General features: G+C 35.5%; 1 protein-coding gene and 2 long non-coding RNA genes across 9 annotated transcripts in view; 1 reads left to right on the top strand and 2 right to left on the bottom strand.

Moving 5' to 3' along the window:
• LOC138707899 (galactosylgalactosylxylosylprotein 3-beta-glucuronosyltransferase P-like) overlaps nucleotides 1–18,904 on the bottom strand; it is a 697,107-nt gene that overhangs the window by 146,489 nt on the left and 531,714 nt on the right. The window lies entirely within an intron of this gene.
• On the top strand, nucleotides 11,030–14,448 carry LOC138707896 (uncharacterized). 3 transcript variants are annotated; one of them, XR_011334425.1, is made up of 7 exons: nucleotides 11,030–11,191; nucleotides 12,022–12,212; nucleotides 12,416–12,474; nucleotides 12,620–12,689; nucleotides 13,426–13,487; nucleotides 13,590–13,700; nucleotides 14,042–14,410. It is a non-coding gene; the product is annotated as an uncharacterized lncRNA (long non-coding RNA). The 3 variants fall into 3 exon arrangements; XR_011334424.1 differs by lacking the exon at nucleotides 11,030–11,191 and adding an exon at nucleotides 11,353–11,595; XR_011334423.1 differs by lacking the exon at nucleotides 11,030–11,191 and having other exon boundaries at nucleotides 11,351–12,212; nucleotides 14,042–14,448.
• LOC138707897 (uncharacterized) lies at nucleotides 12,553–16,880 on the bottom strand. The gene is made up of 2 exons (XR_011334426.1): nucleotides 16,469–16,880; nucleotides 12,553–15,701 (listed from the first exon to the last, which is right to left on the bottom strand). It is a non-coding gene; the product is annotated as an uncharacterized lncRNA (long non-coding RNA).

Here is an 18,904-nt window from a genome sequence, read left to right as displayed (position 1 = left end):
CACAATACAAAATTGTTTTTTTTTTCCTTGGAAAAAGATTTTTAATAAATTAGTGTTAAGAATCTACACGAATTACTGTCGTTCTCGAACACAATAGCTTAGAAAATTTCTATTATACGAACAGTATTTTGAGCTTTGAGAAACATGTATTCTGCTATTTCTTTAATTTTTAGTGTATATGAAGTGTTCAGAGCCATAGTGGGCCAAGCGCCATTTATTAAAAACGGATAAAGCAAGGGTTAAAGTTAAGTGACTACCATAGTTTAATGAAGCTTGACATACCATTTAGTTTTAATGCGTATACTTTATACAACTTGCTATAATATATTCCCATTGAATTATGGCAATAACGTAATTTTAACCCTTGTTTTCTACAGTTTTAGTAAATGGCGCTTGGCCCACTATGGTTCTGAACCCTTCATATATAAGTGCAAATTTTAAAATTTGAAAACTTATTGCATGCATATTTTAAGATTTTAGTGCATATAATTCTCAGAACTAATGATATGGAAGCAAAATGCGGAATAAAACGTTTTACTCGATAAACGGCATAACCATGGACATAATAATTTCATCGAACGTTTTAACCTACTCTAATTTCATAAATTTTCTGAACAATTGAGACGCTGATCTGTAATATTTAGTTAGTTGAGTTGAACGTAATTATTTAAAACTAGGGAAATTCTACCCCATATTATAGTCTTTAGTCACCAAAGGTTCCATTTGAACTCTGTGGACCTTCAATCCCGGCCCTCAGGAGTGAAAGATGACATTCTAGCTGGTCAGGCAAATGGTACGCTTCAGAATAGAAGACGACTGACTTCAGTTAAGTTAAATAGACTTAAGTATGCAATGTTATAACCAGCACAGGAATGAAGCACCATTTCATCATCCTGGATAACTTTATCACATTTCATAAGGCAGAGAAACACGTTAAAAATATGAGATCAATTATTTACTGTCACGGTTCAGTGGTAAATGTGTGAAAAACTATTGTTCGCATGGAATGAAAACTATCCACGTCCCTTGTACAGCCTCCCTTCACAGCAGAGGAGAGGACAAAAATTAAACATCAACAAATAAGCCTATTCCTGTCCGATTCTGTACTGAAATATCCACGCCAGTGGCTTCTGTGCCAGGCGTAGGCTTGCACTCAAAAGTTGCTAATTAAACAAATATGGACTTATTTTAAATGTTTCTTTTGTCTGTGTTATCACTTATCACTAGACTTCGTTGAATTGCCACACGCAGCATGCAATCAGGTTGCCGATGTACGGTAGTATAGAAGAGGTGAGCGACCGCCCGGATTCGTAGTATAAGCAGTTCAAGTTAAGAGATGTGACCGGTCCAAATAGATAGAGCAGCTACACTAATGTATACCTATGTTAGCACTTGTTTTTGCATTAATGTGGTTGGAATAGTCAAAGCTTAACATTTGTTCAGTGCAGACAAGAATTCAATCAAACATACTACAATGACAGTGTTGCTGTTCCAAGCAATTGCCCCTGGAATACCCTTACCCCCGCAGCCAGTCTTGACCCGTTGGAAAACGTGGTTGGATGCTGTTAATTATTATGCAGAATATTATGGCAAAATAATGGAGGTAACTGATGCATTGGATAGCACAGACAGTTCCGCTGTTGCAGCTGTAAAATCATTGCCTTCTCAACAGCTATTGGAAGATATTCTGTTCATTGATTCTAATTTTAAAATCGTATCCAAAAGCATCACCCTGTTAGAATCTTCTAAACTACAACTCTCAGAAGCCCTTAATATAGTGGATAAACTATCACAAACAGTTATCCAAAAATAACAATTTACTAATTTCAGAAAAAGTGAAATGTAAGTTGAGGAACATTATTGCTAAAAATTCTGCCTATTCACAATTTCGTATTATAAATTATGTACTATCAGGTCATGACAAGACGTCTGAAGTTGGTGTACTAAAAGGAGTGACTTTCCGTTCTTTGAATATGCACCTATTACATCGTGTGATGTTGAACGTATATTTTCCCAATATAAAACTGTTTGAGTGACCATCGGAGGAGGTTTACTTTGCTGTCGCTCAAAATGTAACTCTTCACTACAATGCACATATTCAAGGATGATGTGAATATATTACATTACATTTTAAGAGTTAAAGTATCTCCCTATAAAATAATTGTGTATTTACATGTTTAGACATTTCTTACTTCAATGATCATTAATTATATTTCTTGAATGCAGGATACAGGTTTTATTGTAACCGCAGTATACTGCTCAGTGTTTACATCAGAGGCACACTCCATCCCTTGCACGTCCCCTTCTCATACAGTCTATACTGCGTGCATAGTAAACCTTACGATTCTTGTGGCAATTCCACGAAGTCTACTTATCACCATTATAGAGCAAATGAAAATAGCCCTGCTATATCTTCCAACAGTGAACGTTATTCAGTTATTTACAAAAGTGTGTTCCATACGAAGCGTCCTGGAGTTGCGCTACCAAACATCACATGAGTCTCATTCTATCCACCTAATATAAAGTCGGAAAGTCAAAAAAGCGCGTAGAGTAATCCCCATTTCAATTGCTTATAATCCCAACAAAAAAACATAACAAATGAAGATTGTTCAATATGGTAGAGATCTCCACATTCTTTATATTTTGCAGATGAAAATTTACAGTCATAAGCTACTACAAAGGTGGGCAATGAGAGAGCTCGCTCTTAGAGCTAACGGGATGAGCGCCTGAAAGAGACAAGAGCTGTTGACTTCTAATAGTTTGCGCTGTAAGACTAGATGGCACCACATTACTTTGAGTTTGGCAACTTTGGCAGCTTTGACAGCTTCAGCTTCTGAAAGTAGTGTTAGCCCATTTTCCCAAATTGTCAACGAGAACATCTACTTTGACACAAGATCAATTCAGGCATTTGCAGGTATTCTTGAGAATCTAATTCAAGAATTTTATATCAGATTTCGAGATCTATACGATTTATCAATGGATCTTAAAGTCTTCGCTGCGCCCTATTCAACTACTACAACTACTATAATAATTGATGCTGTTCCTTCTGATCTTCAACGAGATTTGCTCACAATTCGATGTGATAATAAGTTGGAGGCTAAATATGAATCGCGATAAAGCCTATCACAATTTTATGAACATTTTTCGCAAATGGCTGCAAAACTGTTATCAATGTTTGGCTCAACATATCTGTGTGAGAAACTGTTCTCTTTAATGAAGATACATAAATCTCCAAGAGCTACTCTAACTGATGAACATCTCACTGCAGTATTTCGAATTGCAAGTGCAAGATCGATCGCACCAAACATAAATCGTCTTATTCAGCGAAAAGAGACGCCCTTCTCATCATCTGCTAAATGAATTTTAAGATATGCAAAAACAAATGTTTTCTTTATGATTACTGATAAATATTAATTTATTTCTGTATTTAACCTACAGTTTGTTTGTCATTCATTGTTTACGCTGTATTCCTAACCAAATTTTTGTGTACTTCTATGTACTGTATTTCCAAGACTACAGGTATTAATTAGTCAAAAGAGTATTTAGTTATCATTAAACTGAAAACAATTTATTTTCTTTCCTAATCATAACCTAATGAAATGAATATAACTAGACATATTTACTTGGCACATCTCGTTTGTGTTTCCTAATCATAAGCTGATGAACTGAATAGAACTAGATATTAGGTACAATAAAACTGTTAAATGTTTCGATACGCGTCCCTTCCCTAGTTGTCTGGTTGGCGAGTTGGTATAGCGCTGGCCTTCTACAGTACGTCCGCTCAAATGAGAGCCACTTGCACCTACCTTCAGCGGGAGGCGTCAGGTGTTTCAGTCTTGAAGCACGCGGCTGGTTATTGGTATGCCAGCGCTGTTGACAGATCTAAGTCGGTGCTCCGAGAACAAGTTCACATAGTATTCGGTTTCAGACGAGTCCGCAAGTATAATGCAATTAGCTCAGAACAAGGCAGAAGATCGTAAATGTATATTGTGGCTTTTGTGTTCCATATAATATAAATCAAAAATAAAATAGCTCCAATGTCAAATAAACTTCTCAATGCAATTCGTAATAAAACACATGGCACCCAATATGAGTTTCTGTATCAAGACTACTTTAATGTAACTCTTATATAAAATTCATCGATCTCAACCAGCAGCAATGGAATCATTACGAATACGGATGTGGCGTTCTTCGTATTTACGGAATATAGAGTATTATCGACAACTGGGTTATGAAGAAGTATACTTAGACGAAACATGGTATGATACTCATGACGGAGTAAAGTGATGAGTCAAGTTATTGTGATGACAATTTTTCTTCAGGTAAAAGACAACGAATGGTAATTTTACATGCGGGGGGGGGGGAAGAAATGGTTTCATTCCAGGAGCATTATTCGTTACCCACCAAAGTATGTGAGATGTCCCGGCTGATCATCGTGGGACTATGAATTCTAAAACATTTGAAGAATGGTTTGAGGAATGTTTGCTAAAAACGACTGGAAGAACCGTCTGTCATCATTATGGATAATGCCCGATAACATTCCCGTATTGTGAATCCTGTACCTACCACTAGATCAACAATAGATGCCATTTATACGTGAAAATAAATCCCATTGCTCACGCCAGTCCCAACAACAAATTCACATCTGCTACAAGAGATAAAACGTAGCCATCATAGAAAAAGATGTATGTAATTGACAAACTATCATCAAAATACGGCCATGTTGTACTACGACTGCCCTCCATACCATTGTTGTCTCAATGCCATAGAATTCGTTTGGTCGGAACTGAAGAGAAATGTCCGGTCAGAAAATGGATTGGGAAACAAATGTGTTCAAGAAGTACGTGATTTAATAGTAAATGTGATGGATGACATTAATAATAAAAAGCATTGGGTGAAGTATATCGAACATGTAAAGACAAAAGAAAGTGATTATCGCTCCTTAGAAGCTAGCTTGGAATCTTGTGTAATTGGTTTAAATAGTGACTAAACGGATTCTGAATAGGAGGTGTTCGTGTTTTATTGCTGTATTTACAAGACGCACACGAAAGTTTACTTCAGTCGTCAGAAGGGAGAGATGGCAACGCAGCGTTGTTTACATGGAACCTGTTCGGAGTCGCGTGCCTACTTGCTCCCTGCGGTAAGTGTGTCCAATCGTAAGTTCCAAGTGGCTCTCATTTGAGCGGACGTATTATATGCCCAAGGTTGCGGGTTCGATCCCGGGCCAGGTCGATGGCATTTAAATGTGCTTAAATGCGACAGGCTCATGTCAGTAGATTTACTGGCATGTAAAAGAATTCCTGCCGGACAAAATTCCGGCACATCCGGCGACGCTGATATAACCTCTGCAGTTGCGAGCCTTGTTAAATAAAACATAACATTTAACATTTCCCTAGTTGTAACTACAGACGTGCAAGCAGCTACCTGCAGTGCCTTCCGTTCGAGCGCATACTGTGCTCCTTCTTCTGACTGACCGGGGACCCTGCTAATTGAGCCGAATTGTGCCCGCCTCTGGGCAACTAGGTAATTATAAAGGCCTAAAAATTGAGATGGTACTGCGTCACTTGGTGATGGCGCGATCTCCGCATTACATATACAGGTGGAAGCGATATAATTGTGCAGATTGAAGGGGGCAATATGATACATTAAAATAAATAAAAATCTATTATACATTTTGTAATTAAGTGATAATTAGAAAATTGAGCCGAAAGTCTGCGTAGTTTGGGAGCAGCTCGTCGCTGAATCATGTACGAAAGCACACACGCACTCGGTCTGCATAGCAAAGTTTCTTTAATTTCCAAAAAGTAAAAACCGTCCATGTTAATGTAAAACAGCAAAGAAATAAATCGTTCCTTATCAATTTCTCTAATGTTAATAGTAAAAATCACAATCTTATCACAGAACTTATCGAATAAAACAGGGTTAACCCCTCACCGCATACTGGGAGAGATATGGCACATACCGGTTTTATATTCATATAACTTATAATAAAAGCATATAATATTTCAAACTGGATACTGGGACAGATATGGCACACGGTCAAAATTGGATTTGACCATATGTGACATCAGTTGAGAAAGAAAGAACTACTTAAGTTATTTGAATATTAAACCGGTGTGTGCAAGACTGTTCCATGCGGTAAGGGGTTAAAATTAAGGGAAAATTATATGTCTCTGAGAAAATTATTCATTTAGGACTAATATCCAAAAAATAAGCTGTTAAATTCTGTACAATTTTCTTATTTCCATCCTTTAGACTACATTCCTGACTCCGTTTATTTTCCCTCTCTACCACCTTTTCACCGCAACATTAAAAAAACAAATTCATAAAATTCATCATTTTGCTTGCATTATTACTAATTTTCACACAAATTTTGACCTTTATAACATATTTTTATTATTCTTGGACACTAAGTTGTGTGTTTCTATTATAAAAATTTACAGATTAACGGTAAAGATAAATAAATACATTCATTATTTAGTTAAACTAACCTAAAGGCAAGTTCCTTTAACATGTTAACAATTAATTTCCCCTTATGAAAACGGAATTGTTTTACACTGTACACTGCAAATAATGTAATAATATAAAGTTAGATTTTAATTTGTAAATTTAATTTCTAACAGATTAGGTAGGCATACTAGTATACCCATTAGCGTCATGCATTATAGACGCTATGTTCGGTTCATATTTGTCGAGTATGACGAAGTTCGATATTCGCCGATCTTCGCTCTGCAGAAGGAGGCCTGTCGTGTTGTTCCACCTTATTATAAAAATATTCCCTGTCCTCCACTCTCATCCCTTAATGCTTTAACCGCTTGAGAATTTTAGCACATATCTTTTGATTAGTTTTTAATATGAAATAAGACGAAGTTTGCAATGTCTTGGTTGCCTTTCTCATGTTCGAACATTGCAGGATTCTAATACATATACCTGATATTTAGTAATGTCTAACATTAGAAATATTATAAGAAAAAAAATGTTATTTGATTTCTTATATTACGCGTACAATAATATTTACATACTTTCTATCTATTAAAAACTAACATCACATTTCTAATATTTATAAACCCAAATGTCCAATTATTATCTGACGTTGTGATTCAGCAATCTTCATCTACCCTCCAGTAATATTTCAAATATTTATGCAATCTATAGGCAGTTACCCGTCGATAGAATGAGTAAGAAATATCCTGCTTGATTTTTCAGTAGCAACATGTCCTTCTTATTATTTAGTAGTTAACTTGCGGTTAAATAAACTGAACGCATTTGTATAAAAAGAAACATTCTTCTTTGTTACGATGTATTTGTCAGATTTTTAAAGTAATATTCCATCTTCATAGTTGAAATTATTAAGAAAATAAAGGAACTTTATACTTTTAATTAATTTTCTAACCATTTTATGAAACAAATTAAGACATACACAGGATTGTCCTCGACCTCTAATAAATGGTGATAATGAATTTGAATGACGTCATGTGCGTCAGGAATCACACCGATAGCGGCGAGAGGTGACAGACCAGTAGTGAGTGATTTCATAATCAGAGTGCACGGTGTATTACAGTAGCAATGCCCAAGAAAATCGAGTCTTTTTGGGAGGGGTACATAACAACTTTTTCCGATGCCAAGTACGTATGTGAAAATCAAAGGAGCCTGAAAAACACGTGGTTTAGTTATTTCCAAGAAAGGCATCTTGGGCGTACCTAATAAGACTGGCAAAGCTCGAATGGGATTAATTCCAGATTGTAAAATGCAATCAAATCCACCCCCCGTCACAAGTCGCCGCACCCCACGAGATGATACAAGTTAATTCCATTCGAGCTTTACCAATCTTATGAAATACACAGAGGATACCTTTCTTGGAAATAACGAAACGTCGTTTATTGCAAGCTTCTTTTATTTTCACTGAACTGTACTTGGCATTGGAAAGGGTCATAATTACCCCTCCAAAAAAGCTCGATTTTCTTGGGAATTTCTGCTGTGATTCGCCGTGCACTCTGACTACAAGATCACTAACTACTGGTCTGTCACCTCGTGCCACAGTTCAGCTGTCGTATGACTCCTGACGCACATGACGTCATTCAAATTCGTTATCAGAGATCGGAAACAACCCTGTAGGGGGAATTACCGAACGAAGTGAGGAATATTTTTTCACTGGTTATTTTACGACGCTTTACCCAACTGCTCTGGTTATCTAGCGTCTGAGTGAAATGAAGTTGATAATGCCAGCGAAATGAGTCCAGGGTCCAGCGCCGAAAGTTACCCAGCATTTGCTCTTAATGGGTTGAGGGAGAACCCCGGAAAAAATCTCAACCGGATAACTTGTCCTAGCCAAGATTTGAATCCAGGCCAGCTCGTTTCACGGTCAGACATGCTAATCGTTACTCCATAGCGACGTACAAGTGAGGAATATAGTAGATATGTAATGTGGAGGTGGCTTGACCACCACGTGGCGTAGTACCCGAATTTTGTGTCTGCTTATGTAGAAATTCCTTCCACTTTGTATTCGCGAAAGACTTCCAAATCCGTTTCACTTGAGTAATGTAGTGTAAATTGTATTTATTCCAAACAAAAGTGAGGCTGAAACTATCTGAAAGTTAATGGACATACTGTGACTCATGAATGCAATACATGTTCAATTGTTGGCCACAAAGTACAGATTTACGGGATGTGTGTGAATAATTTAACTGCTGACAGATTAAGCCAACATGAGTTGAAAAATTGCGTTATCAAAACGGCTTTATTCAGTAATTTGCAGTGTTTTTTCTTCGAAAGAATCTTAAGATTAGACATCCCCCCGAAAGTATTATTGACCTTTGGTTTCTGAAGATCATCAGTGAATGTATGGTTCTTATTTCGTTTAAATGGAGGATATATTAACTTAAGAACATTGGATGTTTAATGCACATAAACTCTGCGAGATATGAGAAAAAAATGAGAGGGATTTATTTTTCCTTCCATACTCCAACGAATATTTTCATTTCCCTGACACTCTTCGTAAGGTAACATTGAGAGGTTTACCAAGAGTGATAGCTTCCCTAAGTTGCCAGTCGAAATTTAAACCGGAAATATTGCGAAATTGTGTAATCGGCTAATGCTCGTATGAACAAGGTGACCAGACGTCCCCGTTTTTCCGAAACAGTCCCAATTTTGAATGATTTGCTCCAGTGTCAGGAAAAACTTTCTCGGGAAGCAAAAACTCTCGTTATGCATGTTGATTACCCACATTTTAACACTATATCACTTCGGAAAAGGTATTATGTGTCTTACTAGTGTTAAATTTACATTACCACTTTAACATGTTTCAGCCTGTTATCGGCCATCTTCAGAACTGGTTGTTGCTGGTCTTGGCGTCTTTTGTTTGTGTTTCCTGTGAGGGTGTGTTTGTGTAGTGTAATGTGGAGTCAAAGAGTGTGTGTGTTCTGAAATTGAGTTGTGTGTAGAGGGTTTCATTTGGATGTGTTTTTGTGTGTCTCTATATTTCGTATTTTTCTAGTGTGTTTAGTTTCTGGCTTTTTGGTTGAATGTGTAGAATTTCCATGTCTGTGTTGATGTCTCTGTAGGCGTGGTTAGCATTTGTGATGTGTTCTGCATATGTGGAAGTGTTTTGTAGTTTTGTTATGGCTGTGATGTGTTCTTTGTAACGTGTTGGAAATGATCTGCCTGTCTGTCCTATGTAGAAGTTGTTGCAGGTGTTGCATTTGAGTTTGTATAATCCTGTATGGTTGTATTTGTTTGTTTGTGTTGTTTGTGTGTTGAGATGCTTTTATAGAGTATTATTTGTTCTGTATGCGATGTTGTAATTTAATTTATTGAATGAGGTTGCAATCTTGTGTGGGTTTTTGTTTTCGTATGTTAGTGTGATGAAATTTTCAACACACAACTCAATTTCAGAACACACATACTCTTTGACTCCACATTACACTACACAAACACACCCCCACAGGAAACACAAACAAAAGACGCCAAGACCAGCAACAACCAGTTCTGAAGATGGCTGAAACATGTTAACGAGATAATGTAAATTTAACACGAGAAAGACACATAACACATGTTCCGAAGAAAAACACTCTCGTTTTTTTTAATTGATCACTCTCATTATGAGAGTAATTGGATTTGCGCCGAATTTAGACTTATACCAACCTTTTCCGAAAATGTAATGCCTTATTGATCAGTAGGACCAAGATTGAGTTAAAATAATCGCATTCAAACTAAATGTGTTCACTGTCCTATTTGCGGCAATCGTAGAGATAAGAATTTAACCAACGAAATTTGCGAACTAATAGTTTCAGGTTCGGTCATTTGGTGCTTTTTCTTATTAGCATGTACTTCTTATTTACGGTTTATATGTGAGTATATCAACAGGCCTCCTGATGAATATGACCAAGACACAAGTAATGTCATACGGGCCGGAGTCACCCATAATAATTGATGGTGCAGAACTACAATACGTATCTGAATACGTATACCTAGGACAGCTAGTCTCCTTTCACCAGAAGGCAGAGAAGGAAATAAAACGAAGGCATTTTGGACTCTCAAGTTCATCGTACTGAAGAGAACACTCAGCAAGAAACTCAGAATAGAAATATTTGAGACCTGCGTAACTCCTATACTGTTATATGGGTGTCAGACATGGTCTCTCACTGCCAAACTTCGTAACAGTCTCCAAATATGCCAAAGGAAAATGCTGAGGATACTAGGCTTATCACTGAGGGACAGAGTTCCAAACAAAGTGCTACAAAAGATGTCAGCAATTAAAGATTCACCACCGCAAGCCACGAACACCAAATGGAAGTGGGGAGGCCATGTTGCAAGACTTAGGGCCTGTACTACGATCGCCTGTTAAAGCTCCAGATTCGTATACTCCAGTTTAGCAATTTGGAAGTTAAATATTTTGTTCTGTACTACCAGCGGATTTTAACTGCAGGATTGTTATCCGGAAGATACAGTAACATTTTTATTACGTTGGCAATGAAGTTACTGAAAATGTAGTGAAATTTATTGCGTTGGTATATCTTTCCCCGCGTATTTCATGTTTATGTTCCGTGTTTATATGGTACTATTTATTTTGAGGTTTTATTGTAAACATTATTGTTATTATTTATTATAATACTGAAGCTCCAGCCAAAAATAACAGAGTGAAGAACAGAAAATTACACATACTGTATGAAGAAACTTTACATGGAAGCAAAAGGTAAGATTTCAAAGGTTATGTTTCTTTTCGAATAGTAATAATTCCTACCATATGATAGTATTTTGGTTTAATTAGTAGGCCTAAACAGAACGGGTGCGGGTTCCAGCAAAAGTGCGTTTTTCTCTATAATCATTGTTTTATTCATGTGTAACTGCACAAGAAGTGTAGGTGGCAATTATTTTTGTATTGTAATTAATATTAAGTGTGCTTTCAGTTTGTTGTATAGCCTACATTATTAGTGAATAGGGCCTATTTCGGTAATTTTTTAGAAATAGCGTACTTCACGGCTTCAAATCATGGGTCGAAGGCACAATAACTCGTTTAAAAAAGAAAAGTTCACCGATACTGATAATAATGAATGATGTCTTTGGCCTGGGATTTCTAACCAACATTAGTACAGCAAGGTACACTGTTCCTAGCAAATTACCAATATTTCAGTATGTTAGGCCTACGTATTTTACTGTTAATAAATGGGCGGATATTTTGTATTAGGCCCATAATACCATTCGATCACAGATAGGGCCTAACATTATTTTTTAAAAGAACAGCATGAGGTGGAGAGACGTTTCCACTAAAATGCAATAGGCCTATCTGTTTGTAATGCACATTCAACACCTCGTAAAATAACACAGAAACAGCAGATATTAAGTTTTTTCCAAAGTTTCTATGTACAGTATAGTCATATGTTTGATATTGTACTGACAATCGTCCATTAAAAGCTTTTGCTTATTTAGGTATAGAAACTTAGATAAGGGAAAAAGAGAAATACAGTATATTTTCTAATGTTGTAGGTTGCATATGGAATTAACCTAGTTTTACTTCCTTTTTAGTAATATAGAATGAAGCATGGGAAGAATATAGTAACATCAGCACAAATACAAGGACCTGAAAACAGCTGAGAAGCAAATTTGAATTCTTGGAAAAGAACACAAATAAAATTGCTGCTGCAGAGAGACAATGCAGGCTACAAACAATTGGAGCCCCTCCAACTGAAGCAAAACCAAATCCAAACTTAGCCAAGGTAAGTGATTTAATTCTCCTATCAAATGAGTGATTTCTCAGTGATTTTGATTCCTATTCAATGCATAAGTTCACTTATATGTTAAATTATACAATTATTAAATAATAAGCAGAGGAAATTGTATAACACAAGTTTGAATTCTTTTTATTTATTTATTTATTCATTCACTCATTTATTTATTTATTTACTTACTTTTGTTACAGCCGAAGTAGTAACTAAACCAAGTTCCACTGATACCAGTGCAGCTAATAACACGAATGAGGTTAGTGTGTAAGGAATTAAGAGTCAGAAGAAGAGATGATGAGCTTTAGAGATAAAAAAAATATTAGATTCTTGAAAATTGTTATACAAATTTAATTTAATGTCGGTATTACATTATAATACTATTATTTCTTTTTTATTTACAGTACCATTCAGGTTCACAGTGCAATTCTTTAGTTTTTGAAGTGAAACTGGACATCCCAACAATATCTCCAGGTAATTTGATTTATACTACAAAACGTTATTTCACATTCTACGTATGATGCTTACTTTTCCAATCTGAAATAGCTGTAACATGTAAACACATTTTCAGCCAACATGTTGAAAATAAAACTAACACACATACTATATGAAATCTGCAGCAAGCAGTAGATAAATTAGAATCAAAAGTTAAAAAAAAAAAAAAAAAAAAATGTTAAAATATAAATTGTACATAATGATGAAATGGTCACAAGAAATGGATGTCATAAAAAGTAAACGTCATTGTATTATAATATTATGTGGGATTTGAAATTTATAAATGTAGGCCTAAAAATAGAAAGTACACTAAACTGAAGAATTTATTTTGAGATTTCTCTGTAATGGGTTTGTAATCAGATTAGGCCACATTATGTTAAGTTGTATTTCAATTCTACTGTGAGGATTCTCACTTTGAAACTTGTGAATGATTTCTTGTGTACAGAAAAACTGAAAAATATCTCTTCATAAGGTAAAACAGAAACTGACTACACTCTATTTACAATAGAACTATTTGCTTGGTTCTTTCTCTCTCTTTTTTATTGCAGCTTTACTTTCTTATTGTTAAAAATGAGTTTGGATTAAAATAGCACGTTAGAAAATACAATACTGTTACAGCTGCTGACTTTGAAGTGTCCACACATTTATGATAAAACATCATCTTTCTCCAGAATTAAATATCTTAAGAATTAATTCCACTCTTAAAATATTACAGAGTCAGCTGGTGCAGCAGATGAAGGTCTTCCACTGTACTGGTGTCTACACAGTGTAATGAAAGTAAGTTTTAAGTGAAATTACTGGTTTATTCACTGTAGGTAGTGTAGGCTAAACCCAGAAAGGTCTGAATATAAACATATATCCCTCTCTTAAATATTTCAGCTGATAATGGGATAATAGCTGATCGAGTTACACCCCAAGGATGCTTAAAAAAAAAAAAGCCTCTGAGGAATGCATTAGCCACATTGAAAAATCTGTCTCCATCTGTGAACTGTAAGTTTAATGTTGACTTAATTACACTTGAGATGTTAGAAATGCATGAACTTCAATACTATTACAGTGATTTCTTTAAAAAATACATTAGTTGAAAGTTGGATGCTAACATTATAACAAAGAATGATTTGAAATAAAAGTAAGTCATGTCCTCATGTTTGGAAAGAGATGGAGTTTGGAATATCAAAAGTAACATTTGGAGTTTTTATATTACTTTTTCCTCCTCTTTAATGGGTGGTCCATCTACAAAGACATATTCAATTAGTGGCAGGAAGTAAATGCTACAAAAATCACTCATTCTTTATGTTTTAACAAAAAATATGTTTAATTTTGTTGACCAGATTTGTTTGACCTGGATGACTGGGAGATTACTTCTTCTCATCCTTCTAATGGAGTGATAATCTCTTGCAGCTGTTCTTGATCCCTATGGTCTCTGCTTTATCTGCTAGTCTTCAGGATTAGGTTCGAGTCAAATGATAATTAAAGCTAATCTAAGGTTTCTGGTTGGGTTCGGGTCTGGTTCAGATCAGGCCGAGATGGGCCGGGCCTAAGAATTATGGCCCGTGCAGATCTCTAACAAATGGGGCTTATAGCTGAAGTTGGCTCTGCCACAGTTTTCCAAGTTTTGTGTATTTGCATATGTATTTGTGTTGTGTTTAATTACAGTTACTATGTACTCTTATGTATTGGCCTGCATGTTATTAATTTGTAAATATGACATGTACCATAGCATATATATAATGAGACAGTGAATGTAATAAATGATTATGCTTATTGTGTCTCCTGAAAAATGTCGTGTTTTGTTTACACAAAATAAATAAATAAATTTTAAATTTAATTGCAGCTATAGTCCATCTCTCTTGTTTTAAGTACACATTCACAGAGTACCTGAATACAATTGAAGCGTCAGCTGGAACAACGTTGTAAGTTACAAAATTTTCATTCGGTGTGTGTTTCCGTGTAATAATGTTGTATGTCATGTTACCTTGCTATACTCCTTGGCTTGTAACTGTCCATCAATGCAGTACGTGAAATTTGTCTACTCAAAAGTTTGCTACCCTCATAAGAATAAAGTTGTAAGCATACACATTTTTGCAGCTCCTGTAAATTTTACCAAATGTAACTTATAACGTTGTTCCAGCCGACGCTTCAATTAATGTGCCTCTTGAAAAATGTTGTTTTACCATATTTTGCTTATGTAAAATAAATTTGAATTGCAGATACAGTGCATTAGCCTGTTAAGAGATCACTGTGAGGGATCCAAGCAATAAAATATATTTAAAAAGTAACGATATGAATATGTTTGCATACATGAATCACTAGGCCTAGCGTGAATGAAACAGCTCCCTTGCAAGACATAAATGCCAATTCCAAAACCTTCAGGAAATGAAGAAAAACTGTCACGTCTAAAATTCAATAAACTGTTACAGTTTGTTAAATAATAATATATAGCAAGCATATCTTAAGTCTGATTAGTGAAATATGTTAGGCCTACTCCTACTGGCGAGCGATATATGCAAGGAAGGAGAAGGGAACTAGCCACCCTACCACATTATCTCCTGACAGTTGTCTCATGAGTGATGCCTTATTGGTATTCCAATCTATCTTCGGAGAGTTGACTAAACAACTAGCAGACACAAAATGAAACAGTTCTAGGAAAACTTTAATCAAGACCTATAATATGTACATAAAACCTGTATTAAAATACTATTCAGAAGTATTCGTAACAGCATCAAAAAGAGAGCCAGAATCCCTCGGAAAAAAAAAAAAACAAGCCTTGCACTTAATTACTGGAGCAAATAAAACTACTCCCAATGAAGCATTAAAAGTCATCACTTCAATTAAACCAAGCAGCAAGTGCAGAACTAGCTCGATTGACAACAATTCCTGCTGTAACTTCGTGGACCCCACAAAAAATCTCCTACTGTTGTTAATGTTCTCCCAGTGGCATAGAATCTCAATACCAGTAGTAATTGGTCCATTGGAGGCAAGGCATTATTTCTGGAAAAATGAACAAACAATGAGATTTGGATACACCTTTACCGGTAAATCTTTACAATAGCATTACCAAAAGAAGGCAAGGACTCCCTACAGGATAGCCTGGAAGAGAGAGGTTTGGATGTAGTTTTTTTTTTTTTTTTTTTTTTTTTTTGACAATTGTAAATATATGCAAATTATACTAACCTAACCTGTCACTAACTCGATCTTACGAAAACTTGTCTTTTCCCTTTGATTAGTAAGGAAACACAGTAATGAAATGAATGTGATGCCCTTTCCTGCCGCCTACCCCTTCTATCTCGATAGAGCAATCCCGCCTACCCGTACCTCTCCACTGGACTCCACTTTCACAGCAACTTTCCACCTTTAGTTGGGAAATTGGTGTCGGTACTCAATTTTTCTTTCGTTTACGGTACATATGACTTGACTAGAAGCCAAATATGTGAATACATTTGTATCTTAAAGTGGTAACGCAATTGTGAAGAAATGATAGTTTACCATATAAAGGATTTTGATATATTATATATGGTTATTATTATTTTTATATAAAAATATTTTGAAACTTATTGTAGGTTGCCCTATATTATTATATCGATCACCTTAATACCTTGTAAGGGCAACAGAACACCTGCAACATTGTAACCTCACTTCTACTGTACGCCAATTACAGGTTACTGTACTTCAAAATAATTATTATAGTGCTATTATATACAAAATATTAATGTAATATCTACCGAAATAGTGTAGCTTATTATTAACTGTGTACTTACGATCTGTGTCTTGTTTCAGTTGATCATTGATTTCATGTAGTAGGTTTCATTATTCGAAACTGTCTCAAAAATTTCTCGTCATCCCACTCTTCAAAATTATTTGGACGCAGCCTAATTCGTTTTGCTGTACTGATATAACGAAGCATCTGCTCCAGAACTTATCATCAGAATCAGTATCAAAATTAAATTGATCCTTGAAATCACCAGCTGTACGACGTGCAGCCATCTTGATTTCAACACTGAGTTCCAACCTCCGGATATCGCCTATCTGCCACTCTGGCTTCCGGATTGCTAATCTGGAAGTTTAGCCTCCAGATTGCACATAACCAAAAGTCGTAGTACGCAATTACAACCCAACTTCCGGATAAATATGCCATCTGCCGGATAAGTTTAAACTAGAACTTTATCCGAGAGTCGTAGTACAGGCCCTTAGAGACGGAAGATGGACGCAGAAAGTCACACTATGAGATCCCCGCATTGGCAAGAGATCACGCGGAAGACCAAGAAGAAGATGGGCCGATCTCTTCAGTGAACGTGTAGGAAGCCATTGGCCAAGCAGAGCAAGAAATCGGGAAGACTGGAAAAAGCTAAGAAGACAAGTGAACAGCGACAAAAATCAGTGCGACAAAAACAAGCGAACAATATCAAACAGTGCAGAATGTGAACCAAGTGAACAATTCCAAGCATGTAAACATCTCTTATGCGGAGTAGCTCACCGCGTGAGACAAATAGAGCTCTCCCTCTATAGGAGGAGGCCTTTGCCCTTAACGGGACATTTTTAGGCTAATCATTTCATTTCATGTGAGTATAATAACTAGAGCCCGGCAGTTCGGGTATTTATTTTGGATAAAATAAGCAGGCAAATAGGCACTTAAATCTCAGAAAAAGACAGTAAGATAATAAAAATAGGCATTTAAAAATTACGAAATTGGACAGTAAAATCATCAAAATAGTACTGTAATTTAATATGTTTTTAATAAATCTGTATATCACATATCAGTACTTTATCTCGTTTTTCTTGGTTACATGCCACAAAATGTAAAAAATTGTACAAAATTGTAAAAATTGTAGAAAATTACTAAATTGTAAAACTATAAAAATTTGTAAAAATTGTAATCGTAATATTGTAAAATGTTGACATGTTCCACATCTTAAAGCTTCATTGCTCATGTAAGATCTATGGAATAAAATAAATGAATGAATGAATGAATGAATGAGATAATTTTTCAAGTTCTCTACTGACAGTAAGCCGCCTGTCAGAGAGAATACATTTCATAATTGAAAACGATCACTCTACTTCCACCGAAGGGATTGGAGCATACTTAAAACATGCTATTGTGTGGATGGATTCATATCGGTAACAATAGCGCAGAAAAATGTGGCAATCCTACAAATTACTTTGAACACGATTCAATCTATCAAAGAATTTTCTCTCTCCCCAATGTTTTCTTGGAATCTGTAGAAACTGAACCTCTCATGAATAGTTCCGTTAGCTTTAACTCGGCAAAAAAAAAAAAAAGTGTTTATGAACTTTTTTCAATATTCTTCAGTCCCGTCCACCGATGAAGCGGTACGAAACATTCTGCTTAAAGAAAATTGTATTCATCGTCTTATACTACTACCGTCATAATAACACGTCGAATGTAACATTTCAAGAGACTTGTTTACGTTCTTTTATAAATCGAAAACTACAGTTATTCGTAGTAAATTACAAAAATTTTCCTGTTTACTGATTCTAAACCTGACTAATACTTCGATATAAAGTATGACATAGGTTAATAGATGAGAGATACCAACTGCCTTGGGCTATGAGGTGCAACAGTAGTAACTAATCCCACCAACCCTCTCAGCCGACTGATCAGCTCTGGGCTGCTTTTTAGATATGCCGCCACAAATAATGTAAATGTATTTATGTGGGGTGAGATTCCCAATAGATTCCCATTATGTAAAAATATCGTTTAATTTTTGTAACAGGTGCTTCATTTATAAAATAAAAAGTTATCATTTATATTAAATTTTTAATATATTCAGAATTCGTGCAATATTTCATTGTAGGCTACTCATTAATATAAGGCGACACTATGGTGAAATAATGATGAACAATTAAGAAAATCGATTAAAAAATTTATTGTGACTCTCTATTTAGACCGAGCCCAAAAAACTAGTTAGTTTATGTTCCCATGATTATTTGAAGCTTTTGAGCTAATATGAACTAAAAATTGTGCAAATTGTGACGCAAGGAGTCTTTTTACTGGCGCCAATATAAAATATATTTAAAAAAATATTATTTCAAAACTATTAGCCCTAACAGCACCAAATTTTCTACACATGATAGTGTAGGCATGTTTATGTCGTTTAAAATTATTAATAAATTTTGGATGAAAATTGTAAAAGATTTAAAACTCACGAAAGTGTTGCCTTAATATATACCTAATA

This window comes from Periplaneta americana, chromosome 10, assembly GCF_040183065.1.
Source record: "Periplaneta americana isolate PAMFEO1 chromosome 10, P.americana_PAMFEO1_priV1, whole genome shotgun sequence".
NCBI lineage: Eukaryota > Metazoa > Arthropoda > Insecta > Blattodea > Blattidae > Periplaneta > Periplaneta americana.
The sequence above is the reverse complement of the archived record's forward strand: the minus strand, read 5'-3'. Positions and strand labels throughout refer to the sequence as shown.